Consider the following 14,148-nt stretch of genomic DNA (forward strand, 5'->3'; position numbering starts at 1 on the left):
CATCGGAGATCGTTGAATGACAGCTCACTGCAAATGACACCTCCAATATTCTGGAATTGATTTTCTATTTTTGCTTTAACCAACAACATCCTGGAGATGGAGATGAAGACGAAGACAACATCAAACTAAATGGCAACTCATGACACACACCGTTAATGTTACCCCCATCATGCATGCCCATCTGGAACAGAATAGGGCACATTTACACAACCATCCTTTCTTTTTCTTGAATTGTCAGAGAGACAGAGAGATTGACAGTATTTTGCTGATGCATCTAGATTGGGAAGGTTTTATGTGGCACTGGCATCGAAGGATAAATTGCGACTTCATATCCTGCAACAAAGCTCTTTCACTCCTTCTCCTCATTTCTGGTCATGATAGTTTGTCTGTCACGTGTATGACAATGTAGTGCGTTAAAAAATGTCCTTTGAAACACTTACCACTCCCTGACAATGGCATCAGGAAGGGATGAGGATGAGAGTGGTGTACAACCAGCCAGAACACTCTTAACACCATTTCAACTTGCCCTCCGGGTGGTAAAAACTGATGTGAGCTTGAATTTTTTAAAAGGCCATTAACATGAGTGTTTGTTCGAGAAAGTATCTTTTTATAACTGAGGCAATGTCACTGTTCCTTCTGCTCTCTCTTCTTCTTCTGCTGCTGCTGGTGCTGCTGATGCTGTTGTTAGGTTGCTTGATGAAGGCTGAGTTCTGTCCCTGACAATTGAGTGAGACATACTCGTTTGGCTGGGAACTTGGGATCCTTTTTCCACATCAGGACTTCCTTCAGCTCTTCTCCAGTTCAGTATAATATGTTCACTAGAGTGATGTGATGTTCCTTCTGGATGAAATCTATGTTATATGGAACTGTCATACAAATGGGAAGCAACCAGAAGTTGAACATATCTCTGCTAAACGTATCGGTATCATTCAAAAAGGACTCTACGGCAACGACGAGAAGAGAAGATTGAATTGTAATGTTGGTTGTCACGTGAGTTGATGAGTGTGAATGGGCGTATATGTGTACTTTAGATGAAATTTCGAACAATCATCAACGTAACGCCGACGAAGACGACGTCGACGACTGACTACGACATATATAGAGGAGAAAACGCAGGAAATTAAAATGTGATAAATTCTCCAAAATGAGTTGGCGGGTGGTGTACGGATGAGTAAGATTGACAGATATAAGGGAAGAAGTTTTGGGTGGAGTAACAGAACAAAGTTTTATCATTTAAGCAATAATGATCGATCAATAGGCAGCAGAGAGAATGTTTGTGATTGTCATGGCATTTTTTGAATATGTTTAAAAAGAAACAACACAATAGCGTATAAAATACTCTAATTGAAACACATCAATCAAAAACCAAAAGACTTAGGGCTTTAAAAGTTTTGAAAGTAGATTTTGCATAGCATTTTTATGCTTATTGTATAAATTGTGATAATGGGATTTAAATATTCAAAAGATGATACTTAGGGATGGTTTTATAGAGCTTGCTTGGCAAACAGAGTTAAACTGCTCTCATATATTTTCTATAATAATTTAAAGGTCAGTTTCATGGCCACTTCAAGAGTTTAAAAAAAAATTAAAACTCAAATGTATTGAAACTAATTAAGATTGACTTAAAATAACTTCATCCCATCTAGGTTTCATTAAAATCAAAAAAAAAATTTTTTATTCTTCAACATATTAAACCACGTTCATCTTGGTGTCGAACTTTTCTTGGGAATGAAAAACTTGATTTAAAATCTATATTATTATCATTTTTAGTCGCAAATTTTTAGTTCTGAAAATCAGAAGGTTGTTAATTCATCAATATCTCCACCATTTTCAATGGATTTTTAAATTCTCTGAGATTAACGTTATTATTAGAGATTATAGTTACTCTTATAGACTAGCGAAATACAAAATTTGTCTTAACATATATATACATACATTTTAGTTAATTAACCAGAAAGAATAGGCTGAGTATATTTTTAAATGTACATATTGAAAATTAAAACCAATAAAATCAGATCTTTGTTAATTTCTCTGACACAGCGAGATATTGGCTCGTTAACAGCATAATTTACTCTATGAAGTACCTCATGGAATGAATAACGATTTTCAAGCACTCGTGTTAGAGCATGTAAATTTATAAGAGACAGTAAAAACGGACAGTCAATACGATATGATAAAAAATTCAAGTTCGAACTTTCAATGCCATTATCTCGCTTAATATGCGACCTAGGTGGCAAAAGTCGGCACCTATAGGTCAATATTTAAACTCCACTATTTCTCGATCTAGACCACCTAAAGGGCTGAAATTTCAGAATTGTGATCTAGGAATCATTGCCTTTCCATTGCTGTACCCTTTAGTCTTTGAATAAGACTAAGTTTACAACAAGTTATGGGCAAAAATTCAAGTTCAAACTTTAAATGTGATTATCTATCTTTAATAAAACTTATGGAAAATATTTTTCGGATGTTTTCTAAGTTTTGAAGGTGGCATAACATCAACGGTTTATCTAAGTTTATACATAACTATTCTTTTAAAATTTCTTTGAATGACTCCCAGATGTTGACAAGTTTAAAAGTAGGAATGAAGTTCGAAAGTTTTGTAAGCAGGTGAAAAGAAATTCACAGGTACGTAAACCTAGAACCGATGGCTGCAAAGACGAAAGTGAAAACAACTTAGTGGAACCGCAGTCAATGCTGAGGATATGAAAGGACCACTTCTGCAGACTGTATAACGGCAACGACGAACTGAATTCCGCTGTCAGGCAGGATGATCCTTTCAACGTAGATGACGAAAGCCAACAATCCCGTCCTCCGATTTAGTAGAAGTAAAGATTGCCATATCTAAGCTGAAGTCTAATAAAGCCGCTGGAACAGATGCATTTAATGCCGAGCTTTTTGAAGCAGCTGGAGATAAGTTAGTTAGGAGCATGTACCAACTTATCTGTACGATAAGGTCGGAAGAAATCATACGCGATGAATGGAACCTCAGTATTGCTTGCCCGATCCTGAAAAAAGGAGACCCTCTAAACAGCACCAACTATAGAGGAATCAGTCTACTTAACATCGCCTATAAAATCTTCTCTTCCATAATATGTGAATGTCTAAAGCCCATCGTCAACAACCTGATAGGTCCTTATCAGTGTGTTGTGGAGAACTCACGCTGCTCCATAAAGGTTGGAAACAACTTAACAGAAACTTTCGATGTCAAAAAAGGTTTTTGGACAAGGTGATGCGCTGTCATGCTATTTTTTAACATCGTGCTTGAAAGAATAGTGTAGAGCTCACACGTCAACACTAAAGGAACTATCTTTCAAAAGTCAGTCCCATTACTAGCGTATGCTGATAACATTGACATAATCGGAAGAATTCAGAGTGATGTCAATGGGGATTTTGTGAGTATTGGTCTTCAAGAAAGAACATACAACACTGACGTCTTGGTCAAAACGTCACCATTGACAGACATAACTTTTAGGTAGTCAAGGTCTTCGTCTACCTAGGCTACGCTGTAAACGCAGAAAACAACACCAGCGCAGAGATCAAAAGCAGAATAGTTCTTGCTAACCGCTGTTTCTTTGGACTAAGAAAGCAATTGAGTCCTAAAGTCCTCTCTCGAGGGACCAAAGTGTTGCTATATGAGACCCTTAGCATCCACGTCCTGCTATACGGTGCAGAAGCATGGACTATGACAAAAGCGGATGAAAGCACCTTGGGTCGCTTCGAGAGAAAAGTTCTTCGTGTGATCTACGGTCTCGTATGCTTCGAAGGGGAGTGGAGGAGAAAATGGACCGACTAGCTGTACGGGCTGTACACCAGAAGGGTAAAAGTCCAACGACTTAGATGGCTGGGTCACGTAGAGCTCATGGAAACTAATGCTCCGGCCCGGAAAGTCTTCGAAGTCACACCGACAGAACAGCGCAGTAGAGGAAGACCGCGGATCAGGTGGCGCGCACAAGTGAAAAGTGAAGAGAATTTGTTGATTTTACAATATGTTGATAAGCTTTAAGATCTTCTTGAAGAAGCACACAGTCAACCTGATCACTTTTATGATTAGGAGTTATAAAAGATGTTTTCCATTCCTGTTTTGGACCACTTTTATGATTAGGAGTTATAAAAGATGTTTTCCATTCTTAAAGAAACACACCTTTCTCAAGTGACCTATTAAAAATAAAACATAGTAGGTATTGTAGACAGGGAAGGCCCACAATTCCTTAAAATTATGGGAGGAATTTCGTCTGGACCGGCATTCTAATCGATAATCATGCTCTATAAAACTTTCTCCTCAGTTATGTTAAAACTTAACTGACCAATGTTTACCGTATCATTAGATGGTGCTAAAGAGAAAGCATTATTGTTATTCGAAACTTAATAACCAGATTTGAAAAATTTTTCAAAATTATTTGCAAATGTTAGGTAATACCAGCCGAAAAACAAAAAACTTCTGATATAATTGCACCAATCCTTGAAGCAATTTTTACAAGCTGTCTTCAACTGGTCCATGTTCCCTCGGCATGGAGAGAAGTTAAAGTTGTTTTTATACCCAAAGCAGGTAAATGCTCCCAAGTCAATCTTAAACATCTACGACCTATAAGTCTATCATAATTCCTTCTTAAGATCCTGGAAAGATTGATTGATATCCATTTAATGGCACGTATCGATACAAGACTTCTGTCTTCGTCTCAACATTCCTACTGTAAAGGTAAATCGGTGGAAAAAGCGTTACACACTTTAGTACGCACCATCGAATATTCCCTCCATCATAAAGAGTTCACTAAGATTGCTTTCCTTGACATCGAAGGTGCATTTAACAAATTGGACACATCTGCAACCACATCTGCACTAACATCTCTAAATGTAGAGAGATAGTTTCGGGGGTGAATTCATTTAATGCTTACTAGCAGAATAATTAACTCAAAACTGGGCAACTCTTCTAGTAGACGATTCATTAGTAGAGGGACACCGCAAGGTGGTGTTCTATCCCCTCTTCTCTGGAACCTAGTGGTGAACGAAATCCTAACTAGTCTGGATGCGGAGGGTTTCAGAGTGATAGCCTATGCGAACGACCGACTTTGCTATTGCAGTTTCAGGAAAGCATCTTAACATCCTAAAAGAACTCTTACAAAATCCCTTAGACAGACGTTTACTTTGGACTGATCGGTCTGGACTTATTTTCGAGGAGATACAAAATTCCATTTGTCAACCCTCCCTATATTAAAGGAATCCAATTAAAATTCTCAGACGAGGCTAAATACCTCGGCCTTGTCTTAGACAAAAAACTAAATTGGATACGCAACGTACAGGAAAGAGTCAAAAAAGCTACTGTAGCTCTCTTTTCTTGCAAAAAATCTGTTGGCTGTTGGTAATAAATGGGGTTTACAACCCAGAATTACGCATTGGCTATACATATATAGAGAAAGGTAGAAACAGGGATAAGCTAAATAAAGTCCAACGTTCAGTTTGCCCATGTATAAGCGGACCGCTTCGCACGACCCCGTCTGCTGCACTGGACACCTTACTCTACCTTACACCTCTTGACATATTAAGCAAACAAATAGCTGCAAGCTCTGCTATTCGCCTCAAAGCTTCGTCTCAGTGGACTAACAACAACATTGGCCACTCCTTAGTTCTAAGGTACTTAGAATCAATTCCAAAGTTGCGCCAGCTACAGAGGCATCAGTCTCCTTAACATTGCATACAAGATCCTTTCTGCCGTATTATGTGAAAGTCTGAAGCAGTTCGTCAAAAACCTGATAGGTCTTTATAAGTGTGGGCTTTAGACCAGGAAATTCCACTATTGACCAAATATTCACACTACGGCAGATCTTGGAAAAAACATATTAGCTTCAAATCGAGCTCTACAGAGCAATGTCTAGTTTTGGCATCCCTGTCAAACTTAACCGTTTGTGCAGAAGGACGAGGGAGAATGCACGCTGATGTGCTATTAAGGTCGGAAAAGATCTCACCGATACTTTTGATGTCAAAAAAGGTTTTAGGCAATGCGATGTACTGTCATGTGACTTCTTCAATATCGTTCTGGAAAGAATTGTGCAAAACTCAACCGTGATCACTAGAGGCACAATCTTTTAAAGGTCCACCCAACTACTCGGATACGGAGATGATATTGACATAATTGGAAGATCCACCTTGAGTATTTAAGTAAATAAATCCTTGTAAGACAATCAGCTGTAAAAATGATCATTTACCCGTTTATCGGATCTGACATATTCGTCAATTGCACCGATATAATTAATTTTTTTGTTTCGATACTAAACAATGTAGGATTCAAAAGGACGATCACAATTTGTTTCGAAGGTTAAAATGGCTCACCCTGTATTTTCATTTCATTCAGCAAAATATTCAATGCGTTTAACCCAAGCATATTTAACTTCGTTTTAATTTTCTCATAAATAAACGTAAATATTTCAATAACATTGACGAAACAAATGTGACGTAAACACTGTAATTTTCTGTCTGTGCTTTGTGTTCTGTTTCAATGAATCAGCATTCGTTTTTCTTTTAATTATGTACAAAGTGTATGTGGAGTCATCTTTCCACTCCTCTAGACTCCATAAGAACTATACACTCTGTCATTAAACTTTCACTCACCATACCAACTAATTACCATATAATTTCTATATCTCTATATTTCTCCGCTCATTGAACTCGTTTGGTATCAGTCTTCGCTTGCTTAAGTTTTATTTTATAACCAAACGTCGCCAGACTTAACGCATAAGCATTACTTTAATGTTATGATTATGTACGGTTGAATGAAGGAAGGAAGAACAGCCAACCCTCCAATAAGTGTATACCTAGACCAGTCCACCACCAATCATGCAACTCAATTACATTTCCGTCAGCTAGCATTAATAGATCCGTCATAAGGCACCATAATGGGCCATTTCATAAAATGAAGGAAGAATAAAAAAAAAGATCGAAAGACATTTCCGATAAACAAAATTTCCCAAACAACCACATCAATATATTTACTATAACGAACCCAACCCAAGTTGAAATAAGACCAACGCCGCCGACGACGTGATGATGGAATGGCAATGGACTTCAAATGGTTGGGGAGCCCACTCTTCCGTCAAAGTGACGTGCATACCAAATCGCCGAATAAACAAAGTCACCCACTAAAAGGCTTTGTAATGAGACTGACACCGCGTTTCCCCATAAATGCACTTTACCGCGCACAAAACACATGACACATACACATGTGTGTTGGATTGAGGGCCTTTTCGTCACACCGCCACTCCACGCCGCCACCACGCCGCACTGTCAGAACAGCCATGAAGCAATAAAACAGAGGACCGTAAAAAACTTCTGGGATTTCAGTGTTTTTGAAATCGAAATAGGACCCGACCGAACTCTTTACTGTGCTGACATTGCATGGAAAATAGTTGTACAATGAGGATTGTTATAGGTATTGTTTTTTAACGACGTGACCGTGAAATCGTAAACTCCAGTTCTTCCAAATAATTACGCAAGAATATGGGTCCCATTGTATAGTGAATCAGTATGGAGCCCAGGACCAACGGACAGGATAATTTGCCTAGAAATAACCATTTAGACGAAGTATGTTGGAATCGCATTGCATGCGATTAATTTCTAAACCATTTCCGCGCAGTGAGCCACAAATAGTTTTGGTAGGGATAGGAAGAGAGAAGGATGGGATAAAGTGAAGTAAATATTCATGAGTTACTCGCATTTTTTCCGAGGAATTCAAGGATTTCGCTCTGACGCCCGTCCTTTAGCTCTTCCTAAAATGCGAATTCGACCAGACATTGTGTCCTCAACCGCATGCTGCGTGTGACAGTTTTTCGTTTGAACAGAACAAAAGAGGTCTGGTCAACATACGACTGCCTGCTGGATGCATTGCATTGCAGTCCCTCTTTATTTGATTCCACGAACCAACATTTTAGAGGCTCTTCTGCTGGCAAATTAAATGCGCACAAGGATAAATCTGTGAAACCCTACGGCTACAGGGGGTAAAGTACAGCAGTGAATGTGAAGGTATGGCCAAACGGACACATCATATGCATTTCATGTGTGTGATTCCCAGAGACAGAGTGCCACAACCAAATATCTAAAATGTCGTCCGCATATGGGGTGTCAAATGCAACAAAACAACGTTCAAGGCTTCAAGTGGACGAGGGTTCTGATGCAACACGATTGTTGACATTAGTTGTACCTACTTACATTATATTATGCCCATAAATATATCTAGCTAGGCATGCTAATGAATGTATTATTAGGGGTTTCTGATGATTGTTAATCGTTTGAGGTGTCGAATGACCAAATACTTTACATCTGTTGAAAGGTATAATTAAGGGATCTTGAATGGTGATGGTGTGAAAATAAGGGCGTTGGGCGAGCTATATGAGCTACATAATGGTCCATTTCGATATGCATTGGAATTGTATTTGGTCAGGCATAAGGTTGGAATTATTTTTTTGCATTTGACATTTGAGATAATGGTTTTTTTGTCAATGAGATAAGCAAAAAATGAGATGACCAAAAAAAGCTTAAATTTGTGTATTAAGTGAGAGTGGTGGTGGTAATAAGCATGCAAGGTGATAAATATCAGAAAAATGTATTTTCAATTATTTAGGGAGAATACTTTTAATTAATTAAATTAAATAATTAATTAATTAATTGAATTAAATAAAAAAATGCGTATACGACCAATTATATCATTCTTAATTACCAATAGAAAACTATTGTATTCGATTCAATTTGTCGAATTAAAAAGAGGATGGGATGCAACCCAACCGATAACTTCCCATCCCAAATCTAACTATTGGATAATAAAGTTCTAGAACGCGTAAATGATTCTATGGGACCAATCTTTTTTCTTACTCGAACTGTTCTTAAAGATCTCAACATTCATAAATCCGCTGGCCCAGATTGTGTCCCCGCTATTATTCTGAAGAAGTATTCTTCCACTCTAGCAAAACCACTGCGTAATCTTTTCCATCTATCCTATTCTTCTGGGCTGGTTCCGAGTAGTTGGAAAGCTGCATTTGTTAAGCCAATTCCAAAAAAGGGCAATCTTCTTCTCCCACAAATCACCGACCGATAGCACTAACGTCCCTTCTTTCTAAGGTCATGGAAACGCTGATTAATTATCAGCTTAAGAAATATCTTGAGGAACGGAAGCTTCTTAATGACCGGCAAAACGGCTTTCATAGCAATAGGTCCACTGGTGATCTCATGGTTCATCTCACCGAACAGTGGAACAAATCTTTACATCGTTTTGGAGAACGTAAGATTATTGCACTTGATATTTCAAAGCCATTTGATAAAGTCTGGCTTCCTGCTCTCTTATCAAAAAATGCGTGCTTTCGGTATTGACGAATCTCTTCTTCGTTGGATTAGAAATATTCTTTCGAACCGTTCAATACAAGTTGTTTTGGACGGATTCAAGTCCGAAACTCATAAAATAAACGATGGTGTGCTACAGGGCTCCGTTTTGTCTCCGACGCTCTTTCTCATTTTTATAAATGATCTGATGTCTGCTACTTCTAACCCAATACATTGATTCGTTTCCAGACTCAAAACCCTGCTCTTCGGATGTGGAACTGCAACGGCAAAATGTGATTAGCTCATTAAATTCCGACCTTCACAGCGTTGTACAAGGGAAAATAAAAAATCATGTGGAATTTAATGCTTCAAAAACGCAATGCTGTCTTGCACCGTTAAAGTGAGATAAACCCTCTTTGCACTATCTATGAGCTGCACTTGCATGAACGAAACGGAAAATCTTGACATCCTTGGAATGTGCATCAGCAACCACCTTTTGTGGAGTGATCACATACGCGATGTTGCCAAAAATGCTGCAAAACCTATATACGTTCGAAACTTGAATAAAACTCTCATCTCTGAGCTGGTAACTTATTCAAGCCCCTTGGACAGTATTCAAAAAAGAGCTTTTAAAATGATTGGTGACATGAACATCATCAACTCGTTTACATCACTTGAACATCGACGCCAGGTTTCTTGCCTCACCCTTTTTTACCGTTATTTTAACGGACTATGCTCTAGTGAAATATCCAATTGCATTCCTCCCCTTAAACAATTTAACCGTAATACCCGCGCTTCTAGGAATGCACATCAGTTTACCCTTGAGTCCAACTTCGGCCGTACTATGAAGTACAGAGATTCTTTTTTTAGCCGTACTACGCGAATGTGAAACGCTTTGCCATGCTCCATCTTTTCCTGTCATTGCAATGTTCAGAAATTTAAAACCAATGTACACCGACACCTCCTATCCAACCCTTCCCTCTTTTTCTAATGCTCACACTGTGTCTTTGGAATATTAAAGGTATACAAAACCCTTTTAGTTTTCGCTAATTGTTTCTTCGCCGATTGGATTTCCAAACAATAAATATCGGGCCAAGATTAAATCTTCCAAATTCAAAACGCAAAATAAGAAATATTCTTGGAATTGTCCAATTTTATTTTCTAAACAGAATAAATACTTAAATTAATAAAAGTAAAATACGTACATAAATAAAACTTACAAATTGATATTTTATAAAGGGCGAAACAAACAGGAATTGAAATATTGTTTGATTGTTGAAAACAGTTCATGAACAAATGAAAATATTGTATCAAAAAATTTAGAAAAAACAATGAAATTTAAGCAAGGAAAAATGATTGAAAAAATTAAGCAAAGTGTTTTTGAAATACAGTAAAAAAGTAAATTGATGTTAAAAAAGCGTTGGCTTGATGACATTCCGGGGGCCGTCTGAAATCTACGTTGAAGACTTTAAGTCCAAAACAGCAAGCCTTCCTACGGATCTCTTTGATTTAATTGAACCATTCGATAATTTGACATCTACAACTCGTACAATAGTATCTGGACCTGGGTAAACTTTCATTACACGACCTAGTTTCCAAAGTAATCGAGATTCATCTGGTTCAACCAAAATGACTAGGTCATCTACTTCCACATCTTTGGTATTTTTGTACCACTTCTTTCTTCTTATAATGTCAGGTAGATATTCTTTGTACCAACGCTTGACAAGTGATGACGTCAAATGCTGAGCTCTTCTGCTATAAAGTCTGCTACAAGCATAATTTTCAGTGAAAACACCAGGGGCGGTCACATCTTTATCTTCTTCACCGAAAAGCATCATATTTGGGGTTAATGGTTTCGGATCTTCAGGGTCTACAGGCAAATGAGTTAAGGGGCGTCGATTTATCTGGGATTGGGCTTCCATAAGTGCATTTCTTAAAACATCTTCACGTGGTATTGTAGATTTTAAAATATAATTGACACTCTTCTTAATTGACTGAATTAGCCGCTCCCATGAACCTCCCATCCACGGAGAATAAGCTGGGATAAAACGCCAAAGAACGTTTTCATAGTTCGCAGAATATTCGCCTAGTTTATACTGCATCGCTTTGACATCCTTGGCCGTCATGTTTTTAGCCCCAACGAAATTAAGACCATTGTCACTGTACAAAAATCGAGTTACCACTCGGTTGATGACAAAACGACGGACAGCCATTATACATTGGTCTAAACTGAGATCGTTAAGAAGCTCAATTTGCACAGCTCTGTAAGTAAGACACGTAAAAATCATACCGTATCTTTTCACTGTGCCACGTCCGAACTTAACCAATAAGGGGCCAAAACAATCGACTCCAACGTGAGTAAAAGGTCTTGAGTCAAACGCCAAACGAGCTTCTGGTAGTTGTCCCATAAGTGGCACGACAGGTTTGGCTTTGAGCCGCTTGCATTCAAAGCACTTAGATCCAGCGTTACCACTTTGCTTCAATTGAAGTAGAACTACTTCTTTTTTCCAAATAAATATAAAATCTACTTCCTACTTCGCACCATCATCAAAATATTGAAATCTACTTCATTTTCAATACCTGGTTTTTTACCAACTTCAATTTTAATAAAAATAGACTGAATCTACTCCTTTTTTCTCCAACTCTTGTATGTAGTCTTAAAACTTTCTAGAGAATTAAAAATCGCTTGAGTATTTGCATTTGCAGTGAAGTTAATGTATTCTAGTGTAACCCTTTTGTCATTTTCGATGTACATGAAAGGGCCTAGAAGGACCTTAATCATAATTTCTAGTCAAAAGGGCTGTTGAAAATGTCTAGTCCGTATTTCAATAACAACGACTTGATTTTAGAAAATAATGCCTTAATTCTCATCGTTTCACATTTCAATAGACGAAAATTATTTATTGATTTTTTTTTTCGTTTTTAAACATTCCTTAATGACGTTTTCAAAGCTTATCGATCTTTCAATAACAAATTTACATACATAGTTTTATTTTGTAAATATCTTTATCTATCATACATATAGGGCCTGTAAGGCAAGTTTTGCATTCGTAAACAAATTCGAATTCGAGATTTTAATCAAACATGACATTACGATGGTAGAGAAGACGAAAAAAGTGGTCCCCCGATGTTTTCAAACTAAAAATAACAGTAGTTTCAATACAAATTTTTCAATAGATTTTTTTAAATTCTTGCTAAAATGTATGTTCTTAGTTTAGCTTCTTTCAATATAAAAATATATAAAGGCTATCCCATCCCAGTTAGAACCATTATTTTGTTTTTAAGTTTTCTCAAGAACTAATTTATTTTTTTTTCCAAAAATATCATTGTTTTTATTTTTAATTTAAAAACAAATATTATTTTTTTCGAAATTTGATTTCTTGAAAATGTGTTATCATTTTTTACAAAATTGAAATGCCAGTCGTCTAATAATAAGTTCCAAATTATATACCAAAAATATTATTAAACTAAAATTCGAAAACGATTTTCAAACGCAAATTTAAAAAAAAATTATTTTTTCTTGAGAAATCAAATGCCATTTGCATTTTTGAAAACAAACTTTTTTGCAGGTACATTTTAATTCAATACAGGAAAGAGTTTTACCCAGACATTTTTGAATTAATTGAGTTCATGCGAACTAGTCGTTCTGTTTGTTAATGTTTTAAGTTGGGCCGTAGTTTTATTTTGGATTTGATTGTTTGTTTTCAATATGAAAAGATATTTTCAAGTTGTCCAAAAACAAAGATAAAAGGTTTGTTCATGTACTAAAATTGTATTACGATTACAATAACTATTTCTTGAAGAACTCGTCCTTTGCAATAAAAACATCCTAAGGTCATTTGATATAACCAACACGAGCCCAACCTTTGCTTTTTCGTTGCTAACAACCAAGATTTAAATTAAGAAATGTTACATTAACATATTGAAGTATATGTAATGAAGCCTTAAATAATTACATTTTTTTTTCTACTTTTTTATTGAAATAATATAATTTAAAAATATGTAGAATAATATGAAAAAGTTAATTTTTGAAATCTACTTCCATTTTTCTCAATCTACTTCACTTTTTTCCCAAAATCTACTTCCACTTTTTTTTGAGAAGTGGTAACGCTGCTTAGATCTCACCCTATCGATTGCTTTTCGAATGAATATAATCCATGCACGATCTCGGATGTCTGATATAGTTGTTGCTGTTCCCATGTTAAAATTAAGGTCGTGATGATGTTGTATGAGTACATCTACCAATGGATGATTATTCGGAAGAATGGCTGGATTTCTTGAAGCATACGAACAATTGGCTTTTTGGGCTCGCGAACGCATTCGAATTGTTCCTTCTTCGTCTAAAAACGGTGACAAACTAAGGATGGAGCTTCTTGAAAATACCCTTCCATTCTTTTGAAGAGATAATAAGTCTTCGGGAAAGGCTTCACATTGTATTTTTCGAAAAAGCCAATTTTCAGCACGGGTGTATTCAGTTGGCGGTATGAAGACTTGTTTTTCGAACGGAATTTTCTTAATGACATCTTTGAATCTGAGCAAAAAAGCGATAACTCGAACAGAGGAAGACCATTTTGCTTTCAATCTTGCACTCAGGCTGTTGTAGACATCAAACGAAGGCAATTCAGGTCTAGTGTGCACCGAAACGATTTCTGCTGATTCTTGTTCTTGTTGAGTGTAAGGTTTAATAGGCCATTCCGAAAATTCTTTCTTAAGAAAATCTGGACCAACAAACCACCTTGTAAGTTGATCTCCCATGGATTCATCAAACCATTTTGTTCCATCATCAGCAACATTGTCATTTGAACGGACATGATACCACTGTCGTGGAGATGAAGAATCAAGGATCTC

Source organism: Eupeodes corollae, chromosome 2 (assembly GCF_945859685.1).
Source record: "Eupeodes corollae chromosome 2, idEupCoro1.1, whole genome shotgun sequence".
In the NCBI taxonomy this organism is placed as follows: Eukaryota; Metazoa; Arthropoda; class Insecta; order Diptera; family Syrphidae; genus Eupeodes; species Eupeodes corollae.